General features: G+C 45.1%; 1 protein-coding gene across 1 annotated transcript in view; it reads right to left on the bottom strand.

Annotated features, from left to right (window-relative positions):
• The window catches only part of HS1BP3 (HCLS1 binding protein 3), a 51843-nt gene that overhangs the window by 12500 nt on the left and 23869 nt on the right, over positions 1-15474 (bottom strand). The gene's annotated exons all lie outside the window — the stretch shown is intronic.

The raw sequence follows: 15474 nt of genomic DNA, 5'->3' as shown, positions 1-15474 counted from the left end.
CTGATCTCCTTTGCAGAGAGCAGGTCAGGTTTCAGCCTAGAACAAACCCAATTATCAGCACTTAACATGGCACAGTCATCAAAAACTAAGAACAAGGTCAAAAGATTATGCACACATTCCAACTACATTAAAGGGTCTTGTAGAATCCTCTTCCAGTTACAGCTGCACACGAAAGTGGAGTCCAGTTACTTCCAGTTATTTTCACAAGTTTATTATCAACAAACTGTAACTCATGATATTATCTTGCTACCACCATTTTGCAGCAAATGCAGCCTAAGAGCAAGCCCCATGCAGAATTAAATATTGCTTTATTCGGAAATATACCCTATGTGATACACTAAAGGTATATGAAGGTGAAGCAACTAGTTTGCTGAACTATTTACGACAAAAACCTTCATTTTAAAGCAGAAGAAACTTTAATGAATTTCCCTTTTTTTTGCATTCGTATTCATCAGGGATATGCCTCGAGTAACTTCTGAATTTGAGCTACTCTTTTGAGCTTTGAAAGCTCAGCTCCAAGGAACTGCTTCAAACTGAAATATTTGTGAAAGACCCTTCTTTCAAAACCTGCCAAAATCTGAAGTTATAATATGTACAGGCAGCTTTCACCCAGGATTTCTACAAAAACCCAAATTCATTGTTTTATTAACTGTAGTAAGGGATCTATCATTCAAATGAACCTAAGTATTAAAGGAAAAGGTAAAACAAACAACAACAAAACCAGAAGAACAGTAGGACTGAGTCTTTCAGAGCTGACAAACTGATTAAAAAAAATAATTAGTAAATACAAATAAATCTGATCTACTAGGGAAGAAGCAACATTTATTTGCATAATTCATGCCTCACAAAGTAGTCTTTGAGATGTGAATGACAATATAGGTGAGGATTTGCCAACCTAGAGAATGCCAAAAGTCTTTGACAAGACTTTGACAAGACTCGTTGTCCATTCAGAGAGTTACAACAGCTCTCCTGATGCATAAGAAGAGCCCATCATGGCACAGGTAATTATATAAAGGAGCCAGTACATTGCCAAGCAACAGGTCTCCACCCCCATGAAGTTAGCAAGGAGTTTACTATTAGTTAGCTCAAATATTTGCAGTAAACAATACCAGAATGGTGGGAAATACCAAAGAAAGGGAAGAGAATCATAAAGAGCATCATAAAGAACAGCATGTAAAACAAAAATAATGGAACTGAAAGGTCTTGGTAACAAGCCTCTGTGGAGTCTGGCCACCAAACCAGCCCACTGACACGGGCTCACTTTCTGTTTGGCCAGGGGACTACACTGGCAGCTACGGGGCACAGGGCCAGACCTGCTGGGCCTGTCTGGTACTGGTGTGAACAGGAGGAAGTTGTTTTTCTGCCTTCAAGTTGTTTCCCCTGACTACTCTTCTAAGGAAGCCACTGTTGGACTGCCAAGTAATTCCAGCATATCCACACAGGGACTCTGTTGAGGTCAGTCCCTAAGCGGGAAACAGGATTCCCACGGTTCTGTATTTAGCTGTGCCAGTCCAGACTGTACTGCTGAGCAGAGGTTAATGGATGAGAAGGGGGGTGTGAGAAGTTTCAGAGCCTGTCTGAGGTTCTGCAGCTGGCCTGAGTGTGCATCTTGCCTGCCCACCTATCCTCTCTCTGTATATTGGTGCTACCTCCCCATGAGAGGGCCCAGGGACTCAGCTGGAGCTGAGCTGATCGTGAAATCCCAAGCTGGCAGCCAGGCAGAGAAGAAGCTGCAAGGACAGGTAATTAGATGACAATGATGTACCAGGGTGCAGTAAACTTGTGTAGGAATGCAGAGTCTTTGGGGAAGACAGAAATGAAGGAACATTGAGTCTTTCAAAGTATTACTGTACTCAAACCCTGCACTTCATTAGCACCTTCTTCATACATCATGCTCACAACCTTGGCATCTGACATTTTGAAACTATCAGCATCCAGCTGGCAGAAGATGACCCGTGTTATTGCTATTTCTTCATTTATGAAACAAGTGAACTTTGGGAACATCACTCTAGTGACTTTTAAAACCTTAACAAAAACCAAACCAGCCCTAAAGATGATGTATCCTTTGTTCAGCAGAAACTATTCACTCAGTTGAGCCTTACTGACGTCTGTGGTGGCCGGTGAGCCTACGTTACAAGGGATAAAGAGTGTCTGCTGGTGGGACAAGTCCCTAGTACCAAAAGATTCTCCTCAGGTTAGGGTGACCAGAAAAGCTTCTCCCAGGGTCCAGTGTTCTGTTATGTTAATCTACCCCAGTTCTGCTTCCCTGGTTGGCCCGTGGCCCCTCCACCCCCTTGCTACCTTATATATTTCATATCCCAGAAAGTTCTCCACTCCAGGTTCTCCCCACTGGCCTTTGCCCCGCACCACTCCCCCAGAGCTTCACCATTGGTCCCTGGTGCTTGCCCCACTCCCGTACTTAAACCTGAGCTTTCCGCTGCTCTCGTCTTTGCCTCTGGGATCCTTCACAGTGTGGAAGCAATAAACTGCTCCTGTGGAACTCTGTGCAGAGCCCCTTCCTGCCTCTTTGCCGCTGACCATATTACTGAAGCTGTCCGTGCGTTTGTGCGTGCACGCCTGGGTGAGTGTGTGGCCTGTCCTGCTGAGCGGCTTCGCTTTGGAGAGGCTTTTGAGAGATCGCTGCACCTCACGCTCCAGCACAGAAACTGCAGAGCCCACGGAGCCCGAGAGAGCGATAGATGTCTACACAGGAAGCACTATGAGAATACCTCAAATAACACTCCTGTCTCCTGCTCTGACTAAAAAGGAGCCAGACTGCCTCCTCAGTGACTGTACAGAAAGACTGGCCTCCTAACTGACATGGACCAAAACTGGACGATCAGAAATTAGAGTATACAAATCCACCTAGGCAGGCTGCTGGAACACTTTAAAGTCCAGCTGAGACTCCTGGCTCCCAAATGCTGCTCAAATCACCCATGAAAATGTCAACAAAACCCTGTATGCAGACAGTTTCAAACCTCACTCACTTTGTGAGCACAGTTCTCCTGTTTACTGACACAATGTAGGTCACTCATTTGGCAGCCTCCAGGTCTCACTGGCACAGCCACAATGCACAAAAGCTTTCTGTGGAAAATGGCAACGAGGATGGCTAAGAGACTCCAAAGTCAGAAGATTTCCAGACCTGTGTGTGTGATAGCGTTTGTGAAACACTGGAACCCCGGATCCAAAGCTGGGTAACACTGCTTTAAGTCACAGAGCATGTCTACTGTGCTCCATACAGAGAGGAGTCCCTGCCCCATGCTCACTGCTGGGTTAAAACAATGAGTGTCGTTATCAAGAGCACATGTAACCTCAGCACACAGGCAGAAGTTTTCAGATTTTATTATTCTGAAAATATGACCATCTCTTTTTTATAGAAATAAGATTATGCTCCAGAAAAAGAGTGTAACAGTAACATTAAAAAAGACTTATTCAGAATATACATACTCATATATTAGGTATCCATGGAATTTTACAAGGCAAGAGCTCACTAATATAAATGGACGTCCCAATTCCCACAAATCTACGTTCAGGCTTGAACAAAACAGCTACAGCTAAAATAGCAGCAATATTAGCACATCTTGAAAACCACGTCTGAAAAACAAAGATCCTATACACTAGTTTGTGCAGAAAACAAAATGTCATCTGCTGCTTTCTTTTCACTCAACAGTGCTCATTTTCCAGAGCTGCCTGATAACAACAGACAGGACAAAAGGAGTCATTCTCATCCGCTTTGGCCAAGGGATGACCAATAGAAATTCAAAGCCCATCACTCACACAGCCTCACTCCTAAGCATTAAGCCACCACGACAAGTGCTGGCTGCAGGGATACTTTACCTCACACAGAAATATTTTCCTTGTGGACAACACGCTAATTTACAGTATTTTAAATGGCTTTGGCATGTCTCAAAATAAGATCATGTGTAACTGATGAAATAAATCTCCAATTAGAAATCATTTGGAACAAGAGCATTCAGTTGCAAAGTTTGTCTGCTGCAGCTCCCAGATTAGGTCAGCCTTGGATTATTGTTCCAGCAGAGCAGCAGATGGAAAGAGAGCCTGAAGGAACAGATTTTTCTCAAGGGTTCAGAACTTGAGAGTACCTGTTCTTCCTAAACAAAGGCAAGCTGCGTTTATAACCTCTCCCCAAGTTTTCTGATTATATCCTTTTCCAATGTAATTTGAAAGCAGATGAGAAGACCACAGATGGACAACTTTTGCTTAATACACAGATCATTAGCAATAATCATAATACAGAAAACATTTCCTAAAATGTTTTCAACTAAATAATTAATAAAGCACTCAGGCACTCATAAGCCTGGCAAGGGAATTAAGGTTACAGAGTAGACTGCAAAGAAAGAAAATTAACATAAAGGAGATTTCTTTATCGTTTTCCTCAGATTTTCTAGACTAAACCAGAGTGTAAGACTTGCTGAGGGAGAACAGTTTGGACTTAACAAATTCTGAAAGACATTATTCCTTGGTTTATTTCCTTTAAAGTCACTACTCAAGATAAAGGAATTACTTTCAGGAATAGTTACATTTCAGGAATTACTTCTCAGGAAACTCTTTTTAACCCTATAACAATTACATGCTAAGAAAAAAAATTCATTCTCTTACATTAATTAAGGATTGTTACAGGTCTGTCGCTCCAAAACGAACAAATTCTTGAGTGAGTACTGTGTTGCATGCCTGTAAAGTGATGTCTATATGGAGTATAACTCAGCAATAAAATGTGCCACAGGAATTTAAATTTGACCACTGTAATTAAATCAACCTGCCAACATCATCCCTTTACGAGACATTCTTCACAAAACATCCTGAGCAGCCTCACAATCCAAGTCACCCAAGCTGAAACTGTGTGTGAAAAAAACTTGCTAGTGAGCATGTTTTCTGCCACACTCTCAACAGATTTGGGAGCAAACACTTAAAAAGAAGGCCTCACAAAGAGGAAATTAAAGGTACTGAACGTATGCAATGTCATGCTGAGACTTCTTAAAAGTAGCAACTAGAAGTGATGAATGCAAATAGCAACCATTTTGGCGAAGTGATTGGTTTCTTCAATGCTGAAACCCCCTCCCCTCCCCACATGAACACACTACTGTAGCTTCTTGTTAGAGCTATTTCCTGAAAAAGCACTGAACATGTGAACAGTTGATACCTCATCTTCACACATTCACACACTCATTTTCAGATGTGTTGGGCACTCACACCTCATGCAACAGTATCATCAGAAAATGGTTTGGGTTGGAAAGGACATCAAAGTTCACCTATTCCAACCCCCCCTGCTGTGTACAGGGACACCTGTCATTAGGTTGCTCAGAGCCCTGTCCAACCTGGCCTTGAACACCTCCAGGGGTGGGGCATCATCCACTGCTTCTCTTGGCCAGTGTCTCACCACCTTTATTGTATTTATATCTCATCTAAACCTATCCTTTTTCAGCTTAAAACTAAAAGTTTTAAGGTGTTGTCTCACTACAGGCCTTGGCAAGATCAAATCAGCAGGATCTGCAACTGTCTGGTGCCTCCTTCCAGGACAGGCAGCCTGACTGTAACCGCTACCTCTACTTAATAAAGTTTTAATTTTAGGTTATTTAATCTTTCACTCCTCACAACAGAATGCTGCCAGCCCCCTGGCCTCACACTGTGCTCCTCAAGAGGAGACCATTTCCACTCTGCTACTGCCTCACCTGAATTGCCTCCTCACCACATTCTAAAGCAAAACGGCTACAAGAGCCCAGACTGCAGACCTAACTCTATTTTTTCTCTGTCTGTCAACAGAAAAGCTTCAAATAGGATAGAGGATGTTTGCATAAAAAATGTCTGGCCTCTCTAATCCCTGACGCTCCACATAAAGCTCAGTCTGAAGGGTACCTTTCCTTCTCTTTGCCTGGTACCTGCACAGACCAACCCCCAGCCTACAGAAAACCTCTAGCAACCTGCACATGATGTTCCAGTCTTAAATTTTGTCTGACATACGTGTCACACCACATCTAAAGAGCTTAAGAAAAGCTTGAGAAGGGCCAGTTACCAAGGCAGTGAGCAGATTCCAGCAGTAGCCAAGCAGGATTTGCATCGACTGGAGGAGGGATGATGGGGCTGAGCCTGGTTCCCCACTGCCTTCCCTGCCTCCCATCTTACTGTTCACAGAGGTCACTTTTTCCTCTTGGCTGTGCCATGGGTAAAACAGACCTCTCACCACAACTCAGAGATGGCTCCATAGGAACTACAAGAGAGGAGGACACAGTGAGACATTGTCAGAGCTAAATGACACCGCTGTTGCAGACACAGCGCCGTGCTCCGGCTGCTGCCTCTCCTGCTGATCATGAGATCAAAACATCTTCCATGAAAAGAGAACACAGCTTTCCTGCCTACAGGTTTCTTGTGATGATTTTTTTTTTAACAGAGGTAAGATAAAATTGCTCTGGGTGAAATATTCCCTAGGCCATGGATATACCTATTGCACAAAGCAATTCCACTTGTGATGTTGCAGACACTGCTGGAGGTCAGACTGTAGGGACAGTCACACCAGGGAACACCCCAGATGCAAACTCTCCCTCCTAGGCAAGACGCTGAGGCTCTGCAGTGGCAGCTGCCTAGGGGCTGCTGTCTGCTGTAAGCAGAAAAATGCCTGACATAATTCTGCATTTTTTAAATTGGATTCCTATTTATGATTTTATCGCTAACTAGCCTAAGCTCTTAGCAGAGAAGCTTTTGCAAGGTCAGTAATTCCAGGAGCTGGGCACTGAGCTTGATGTGCCAGCACTTGGCTGTCAGGCTGGAGGGGAGTCCAGTGGGGAAGCACCATGAGCCCCTTGGGGAGCACAGGGGGGCTGGGCACTGAATCACTGGAACCTGCTAAGTGCCAGCAAGCCACAACACGTGCCTGAAAGAAAACAGAATGAGCAGCCTTCACAAGTGTTCTGGCTTATGCACATGATCCAACTCACTGCTGGTGTTATTTGGCAGCCATGATAATATTCCAAAATCGTAACAAAATTCCCCTCCTACCGGCAAAAAATCTCTGAGCTCAGCCCAGCCACAGTGACACACTATTCCCACAGCACCCTTCAGAGCTGGCAGATAGATGATCTCAGGCCTCCAGCTAGCATCTCTGAGGATTATGACTTGACACAAGCAACATGAGCCTGTAGATCCACACAACTCCTTTCAGAGCCCACTCCTTGCTCTCCTGCTCAGCCACCCAATGATCTGCTCCTGCCTGCCAGCCCCTTGGGATGGCTGCATTAAACACTGAAGGTTCCTGTGCTGCAAGGAAAATGGATCAGGGAAAACAGACTGTGGGCAGAAATGCTGGTAAACATCTCAGGCTCTCATACCCCAGATGATGTGAGACCTCAGGCTTGTGTGGGGACAAAAAGCAACAAACATAGTGCTCCATCAGCCAAGGAGAGCCTTTTCCAGGCTTAGCTACTGGTCACTCACAGTGTGAGCCTGATCCTTGGGGTCAGTTTGCTGACTCACAAATCCTAAATGCACTCAAAGAACATTAAAGCTCTACACTGTGAAGAATCTTGTACCATTTAATAAGTTGGAGATGTGAAAAATTACCTGAGGTTTGGTAAGGAGAATCTTTGGTTGAATACACAGAACAGAAACTGTATCACTGATCTGTGTCAGTAAGAGGGACTAGTGGAAAAGTGCTGAAATGATGCAGGGGAGTAGCAATTACAAGTAACTGCACAATGTTTTAAGCTTTTATTCCCTGGTGTTACAGTGGCTATGGCAATGTTGGAGGAAGAATGATGATTTCAGACAGAAAACACAGACCCAGGGCATTTCAGGATTTGGATCCATAGGCAGAAATACTACAGCAGACCTTTCACACACCATGTGGCCAGGACAGAGAACAAACACCAGAGAGTCAGTGTGGTTGTAAAAATACAGTACATCAAACATGGTCAAAATGCTGATTCATAGGGCTGACTTGTTCCTGTAGCCGAGCCCCTTCATGCTGCCCACCCAGCTTCTGGCCTCACTCCTGTCTCACTTCATCTTCCTTTGCTCTTCCAAAGGGGACACTGGTACCTGCTGTACTGGGTTTGCATGACAAGGTTTTGGTAGCGGGCAGGGGCTACAGGGGTGGCTTCTGTGAGAAACTGCTAGAAGCTTCCCCATGTCTGACAGTCAATGCCAGCCAGCTCCAAGAGGGACTCCTCACTGGCCAAGGCTGAGCCCACCAGCCACTGTGGTAGTGCCTCTATGATCGCATAGATAAGGGAGAAAAATTATTCTGCAACTGCAGCCAGGAGAGAATGAGAATGTGAAAGAGTCCTGCAGATGCCCAGGGCAGCGAAGAAGGCAGAGAAGATGCTCCAGGTGCCAGAGCAGAGAGTCCCCTGCAGCCCCTGGTGCAGCCCATGGTGGGGCAGCTGTGCCCCGGCAGCCCCTGGAGGCCCATGGGGGAGCAGAGATCCACCTTCAGCCTGTGGGGTATCCCAGTCTGGAGTAGATAGATGTCTGAAGGAGGCTGTGACCTGTGGAGATCCTACACTGGAGCAGGCTCCTGGGAGGACCTGTGGCCCATGAAGAGACAAGCCCACACTGGAACAGGTTTGCTGGTGGGACTTGTGACCCCATGGGGGAAGAGTGTGAGGAGTCCTCCCCCGGAGGACAAGGAGCAGCAGAGATGACACGTGATGCATGACCCCATCCTCCATTCCCCATCCCCCTGCACTGCTGGAGGGGAGGTAGAGAAAATCAGGAGTGAAGTTGAGTGCAGGAAGAAGGGAAGGGTTGGGGGAAGGTATTTTATAATTCAATTTTATTTCTCATTATCCTACTCTGATTTGACTGGTAATAAATTCAGTTAATTTCCCCAAGCGGAGCCTGTTTTGCCTGTGACGGTCACTGGTGAATGATCTCCCTCTGTCCTTATCTCAACCCATGAGTCTGTCATAATTTCTCTCCCATGCCCAGCTGAGGAGGGCAGTTGACACAGTGGCTTTGGTGGGCCACTGGTGGTCTCTCTGAAGAAGGGAAAGATTTTGACAGTGAATTCCACAGCAAAGGTGCCATGAGCACAGGAGGCAGCACACACACCTACCCTGTGAAACAAGAGGGCTGGTGCAGGACTGTATCCATCCTTTAAAACACTTGGCCTTGGTCTTCCCTTGTTCTGTGTGGTGTCCTGGAACGAATGTTTATTCTGCATCTGTTTTTAAGTTCAAAGTGCTTGAAATAACATGAGGGTTGTGCTAGAGCTCTGCAAAGTCATAGCCTGAACTGGTGCTAATGACATGCTTTGGGCACAGAACAAAGTGGGGGTGTTTGAAGGAACAAAGACTGGTGTGATACTGCCAGAAGACTGTATATGGAGGGAAGCTTGATGTCCATGTCACCTTCTAGAAATGGTCCTTGTGAGGGGTCCTGGATACCAGCCCCTTCCAGGAAGAAGTGATAAGCAGAGCACAGAAAGGAGACTGCTGTCCTTTGCCGTCTCGTCCATTTGGCTGTAGGGTTTAAGGACACCTTCGCATCTTTCGTAATATCCACCAGCAGCACACAGTGGCACCATGACGGCATCCCTCCTATGAGCAATGGTGCTGTGCTGCCAACAGCTGGAAAAGGACTGGCAGACCAGCTCCTCCGTGAGAGTAAGGGCTACAACAGGCTCCACCTCCAATTAAACCAATGCTTACTGTCAACAAACCACAATGTTTGGATAGCCCCAAAACACCTCACAACCTTTCAGAATTCACTCTCACAGCACCTCTGAACATCAGAGCATGCCAGCACTGTTCCTTTACAGGTCAGGAACAAAATGTGGTCCTGAAAACCAGAAGTGAGCTATCTGCAGCCTAAACAGGATGTCTTTGAAATGAAGAATTGAAACTAATTCTCCCGAGACTTTGGCACACAGTTCTGGACCATGTGCTTCTCCTTCCTGTTCCAGCATCCTGCATTGTGTGGCACTGCCCTTGTCTCTTGGCAGCACCACTGAACAAATAAAAACAACTCCAATGAGGTCAGGGTTTGGTGTAACGGCCCCTGAGGGAGGAAGTGTGGGTTTATCCCTCAGGAGTCTCTTGAGAACACATTTGCTTTTTTTAATATTACAGGAACAGTTGGGGCCATGGTTCTGTCACTCACAGCCAAGAGGAGAAAGATGGATGATTCAGGAACAAGTTCCAGGCCAAGACTGTTACACACAACAACAGCCTATGCTGGCAGATAAGCCATCACACAGATGAAAATTGAGATGTCTGTTGCAAACAGGTCTAGGTAATGTTATCAGATAGTTTTGAGGGCATGACATCATGTTCTGTGTTTAATGATGCCACCAAGTATGCCTCAGATGCTATTACAGACAAAAACCAATAAAGCAAGGAAGAGAGAAGCTTAGAAGCCTTCCATTCATGCCACTCCAATCCATTTGTGTATCGTGACAAAGAGCAGTTACTACAGAAAATCGTGGTTCATAGAGCAGACTTCAGAAAATAATCTATACTAGTGAAAATCGAAGTCAAGATCTTTTCCAAGCCACCTGATACACCACAGCTCACACCCACATGGGTGAACTCTGTTACAGCCCAAAAGAGGCAGGCTGCACCTCTCCAGCCCCGGGGTTGCTCCTGAGCTATGCCACCACCCAACAGAGTGCCCGTTGAGAAGAGCCACAGCAGCCAGACCACCCTTGCTGCAAAATGCCCCTGGGGGTTTATGGCCATGGAGCATCCTCAGGTGCCAGGCATACACTCAGCACTGCCTGTACCTCGTTACAGGGCCCCAACTGCTCCAATCCTAACTCCTAAAAATGCACCTTCCTCAGGCTGCCCTGAGGGCAACAAAAGGTCAACAGCAAATAAATGTGGTGAGTGCTTGGGCTGGGATAATTGGGGCACAGTAAATGCCTTGTGAGTTTTTAGCATGCTCCCCGGTATGAATTAGGCCCAGGCTAATTATTGCTTTCCCAAATGATGCCTAGACAAAGTTTAGGGATCAGTACAAGCTTAGGGGCCCTTCCTGTTTTGGACACAGCCAGCTTGCTCTGGGGAGCAGAACGATTTAGCTGTTGGACAGAAGCTACTTTATTCTAGTTGGCAAAAGCAACGCTACAGTTCCTCTCTGCTTTTATTTACTAGTTTAGCCACAGCCAAACCACCTACCAGAGCTGTGTATTTCACTGTTGTAATAAATTTTACTCCCCCTGTGATCTGGATATGACTGGGCATCTCAGGCAATATGGAAAGAAAGGGTTTGACTCTTACCCAAAATGTACAGAAGGTAATGGAAAGCATTTCTTTTGCTTCAATGACAATGGTCATTAAGAACTATCTGAATGCCACATTTCTGTGCAAAGGGAAATTTTTCCCCAGGCAGATCTATAAAATCAGTTTTATTCCTTTTACTAAAGGGATAATGGAGAAATCTAACTTTTAAGTAGTGTGATATGATCCAAGAAATTCAAGTACAGAATGAAGAGCTGCTGAGTCCCAGATGCATCTGTCCTTAGGACTGTTCCTTTTTAATTGATTCTTCAGATGATTCTAGACCTGGCCAAATGCTGCAAGGCGCAAGTAGTAAGAGATATGACCCCCCAGGTGTGTTAATTAGTACCAGCCTATAGTTATATAGCTAAATCATGCATTTTTGGCAAAGTTTTACAGATGGCTTTCAAAAATGGTATTCCAAAAGCTGATTCTTTGATCCTTTGAAATGAAGACAGAAATGTCTGCAGCAGGTCGAGGGGGAAAATGGAACAATGGTTTTATTAAGTCTGCTGAATTAGGAACCTGACAGCATTAGATGAAAGGAAAAGCAAGTCTCCCATCTCGACTTAAACTGAGCACACATTCACCCCACAGCTTCTATGGCCAGAAATTCTGTTTTACTCAGTGAACAGTAAAGCAATAGGGCAGCTCTGAATCCATCCTCATTAGCAGTCTGTCTCATCTATGAGCAGTTCCCTGCATCTGTCGATTAAAGATTTGTCCTGCCTTGGTGAAAGGAGCAGGCTCATCGATGAGGTAATGCTTTTTTATTCTAATTAAGGACTTGAGTCATCCTATTATTGTAAAGTCCATGAAACAAAACACGTTTAAATCTGCCCAATTACATCATGTTCAATCCTCTTCCAAAGGAGAAGTAAAAAAAAAAAGAACTTTTGATTCTGTGTAGTTATAAATTTATCCTGTAGCCTCTCTAAAGGATCTCCTGCCTACTACTCCTCCTGTCTCAGTTAAGTAATGCTGGATACACCTGCAGAGCGGCTCACAGTAGCTCCTGCACACTTTCAGTGCTGCCCAGCTCTGCTGCAAATGCCTGTGCGTCGCTGCCATACGGGAGGGGGAAACCAAAAGCCATGAGTTCACTCAGAGGACTATGGAAATTATTTGAAAGCTGGTGCCAGCTAGTGGCAATGGCATTTTATTCCAGTTCCCTGGTATTAGTTGGCTCTACAGTCCTGTATACAGAAAAGTCCACGTTAAGTTTTATCCCTTTAGTACATTGTAAACAATGAACCAGGTCTGTTACAAATCCTGTGAAATCTTTCTTAAAAGCAGACAATCTGCTTTAGCAATCTGGTCAAATTCCAAGCTGGGTATTTGCATTTACATGGGTGCAATTCCCTCTGCATTTCCAGTTGAATTAAGTGTTCTTCACTTACAGCCTGATGCTGCAATGAAGTGTTGCATGAAGAAATTAAGTCCTTGCTGCATTTTACCCCAGGTGTAGTTACATTTGTGTTCTGCTTGAAAACACCACCGGATGGTACACACAGCTGCAACACTACACAGACAAGAGAGCTATTTTCAGCCCTTTGGGCTTAGGATGATGGCATAAACACAAATTAACTATTTATAAAACCCATTAAAGTATATTCTGTGTTCTAATCAGAAAGAAAATGAAGCACATTAAAATAATTACTTAAACTCTTTCCCAAAGGATCCTCATGTTCCACCTATGTATGCACTGGAATCACTCAAGCCAGTCATGACAGAAACTCACCACTGAACTTTAAGCCAGGCGATTGCTTAAAAACCTGCGGAAATAATGACTGCATATTCTCATGGGACCAAAAATCCAACACTAGACAGGGAAATATGAATGCAGATAAGGACAATGCTGGCAGAGGGAGGACTCTCACAAGTTTTCCTTAGGCCAGGGAAATGCCTATTTCCAAAATAAAAGAAAACACAGAGCAGCCAACTTTAGAGCTGTGAGTTGTGTATCTACTCCAAACCCCACCAACAGTGTGAGTTCCCTAGCTCTGATCCCAAGGTACAGTTCTTTCTGATTGCCAGGAGCAGACATAGCAGCAATTACCTGTGCAATATAGAGCTCTTATGCACAGAAGATATGTCAACTACAGGCCCGGGGGTACCCAAAGATCTGTTTTCCTGAGCATAATTCTATTCAGTCTGCCCTCCCAAAGAAAGCCATGAGAGAAGAGGGCCGAGACCTTCACATGTCCAACTCAACTCCCCTGGCTGGAAAGTATAGCCAGGAAAGGGTCTCAGGTCCACTACCTGGAGCCACACAAGCCTTGGTAGAGTTATGCCAAGAGATCAGGCTTCTCCCACTCAAAAGACGTAACACAGGATTAATATGGATGATTCCGTGAGATCCAGCAGCTAAACATGGCTTAATTTTCCATCGTTTTCTTTCAATCACCCTCAACCTTCCATTTGTGGGGGAACAGCAAGATTTGCATTAAACAAACACATTGGAAGCTGTTCTCAGGAGATGGGATTGGCGGCAGAAGAGAAAGGAAAGCCCACTGCATGGGAAAATACCACTCACAAAGCATCTATCAAAACAAAAAGGTTCAGGAGAGACAAACTGGAGGGACTGAATTCCTGCCGACCTGCTTTACTCCCTAGTAATTCACTTAAAAACAACCCCAAGGAGAGGCTACAAAGTTGCCCCTAAAAAAGGTTGAGACCAGACAATTTATGAAAAGTGAGGCTTTTCCTTTAACTGGGTAGGTATTACAGAATTTTTGCTCCCTTTTCTTCTTTCTCCTCTCTTTGATGGAGAAGAACACTATACCAGACTATTATCCTTGGTTTTCAGAAAAATTTCATCTGTCAGTAGAAGACCAATGGGGTTGTTTACTGGGATGTTGTGAATTGCCAATCTGACAGCAGCTGGATTGGAATTGTGACAAATACTTGTGTCACTTGGCAAAGTGATGGTCAAACATGCCTTGCAACCTAAGCTTGTGACTCAACAACTGACAGAAAATAAAGATTTGCCTGTTTAAATCTCTGAAGGCTTCACAGCTGTGAGCACGAATACACACACTGCTAGGAAAACAAAGCCCTATTTTCTCGTTCATTGTTTTGACTATCTGAATTTTATTAAAGAAAAAATAACCAGTATCTTCTCTCTTCTTTGATGTTTTGACACCTTCACTCCCTCTTAGCTGACCAGGACAAAAAGACAAGTTGTTTTAATGCTGTGTATAAATCCTACTGAATTCAGAGGGGAAGGCAAACACGTACCTGGCTGGACCAAAAGGCAGCTGTGAATTTGCGAGTGGCTGAGGAGTAGGATGCCTGAGGAGTGGCAGGAATACAACCCTGCCAGCCAAGGACCAGAAGGCACAGCAGCTGAACACAAATTTTGACGAGTTTGCTCCAGACCATCTGTCCAGCAGACAGCAGCTGTGCTACAACACCATTCCAGCCTGCAGAAATTTTCTTCCTTGGAGGGGAAAATCCATAAGAAAGTACACTGCCCTCACCTATTACAGCTCTGGGCACTCCACCAATAAAACCACTTGGAAAGATGCTAAATGCAGGATTCCCCTTAAGCTGACTTCTGCCTCTTCAACAGCCACTCTCAGCTGCCCAAGGTTTCTGGCAGAGGAAGCGAGATCAAATGTTGCCACTCATTTCATCCCTGAAGACAAAAGGCTGAGGCCATTCCAGGGTCTTCTACCACAACAGGGAAGAGCAAAGGAAAGGGAGCACTGGGATCAACAACTCAGGAGTCAAACTCTAGCCTGGCTGCCATTAAGGGGCTGGGAAACACGAAGGTGTAGGATGCAACCCAGAAACAACTGCTGGCTTGTGTGCCAAGGTATCTCCTCCTGCAGCCTGCCTGGCTCCGCAGGCTCTAGCAAGGCCAGGGCTGGCTCCTGGCTGCTCATTCCCTGCCAATCTGCTGCTCCAAGCCATCACCCATTTCATGTGCAGCCAGGAAAAGCACTGAGTGCTTTAATAATCTCCTCACCAACTAAACCCAGCAACAGCAAACCTCTAGCACTGTAGGTGCTTGAGCTTGACCCCAGCAATAAACAGCTACACAGATTGAAAAAACCTCTGGCAGAAGACACCCAAAAGGTCAGCCCTCACCAGCCCCATCCCTTCCTAACTATTGTCAGGACTTAGCTGTAGCTGTGTTTAAACACAACAGATGCAAAGCTTCCACCTACCCACGTGTCTGTATTCCTCAGGAGAGGCACAAATCTGGATGAGGAGAAGCCACCAGGGGAAATCCTGT

Source organism: Corvus moneduloides, chromosome 3 (assembly GCF_009650955.1).
Source record: "Corvus moneduloides isolate bCorMon1 chromosome 3, bCorMon1.pri, whole genome shotgun sequence".
Taxonomy (NCBI): Eukaryota; Metazoa; Chordata; class Aves; order Passeriformes; family Corvidae; genus Corvus; species Corvus moneduloides.
This window is presented reverse-complemented; position numbering and strand designations above follow the sequence as displayed.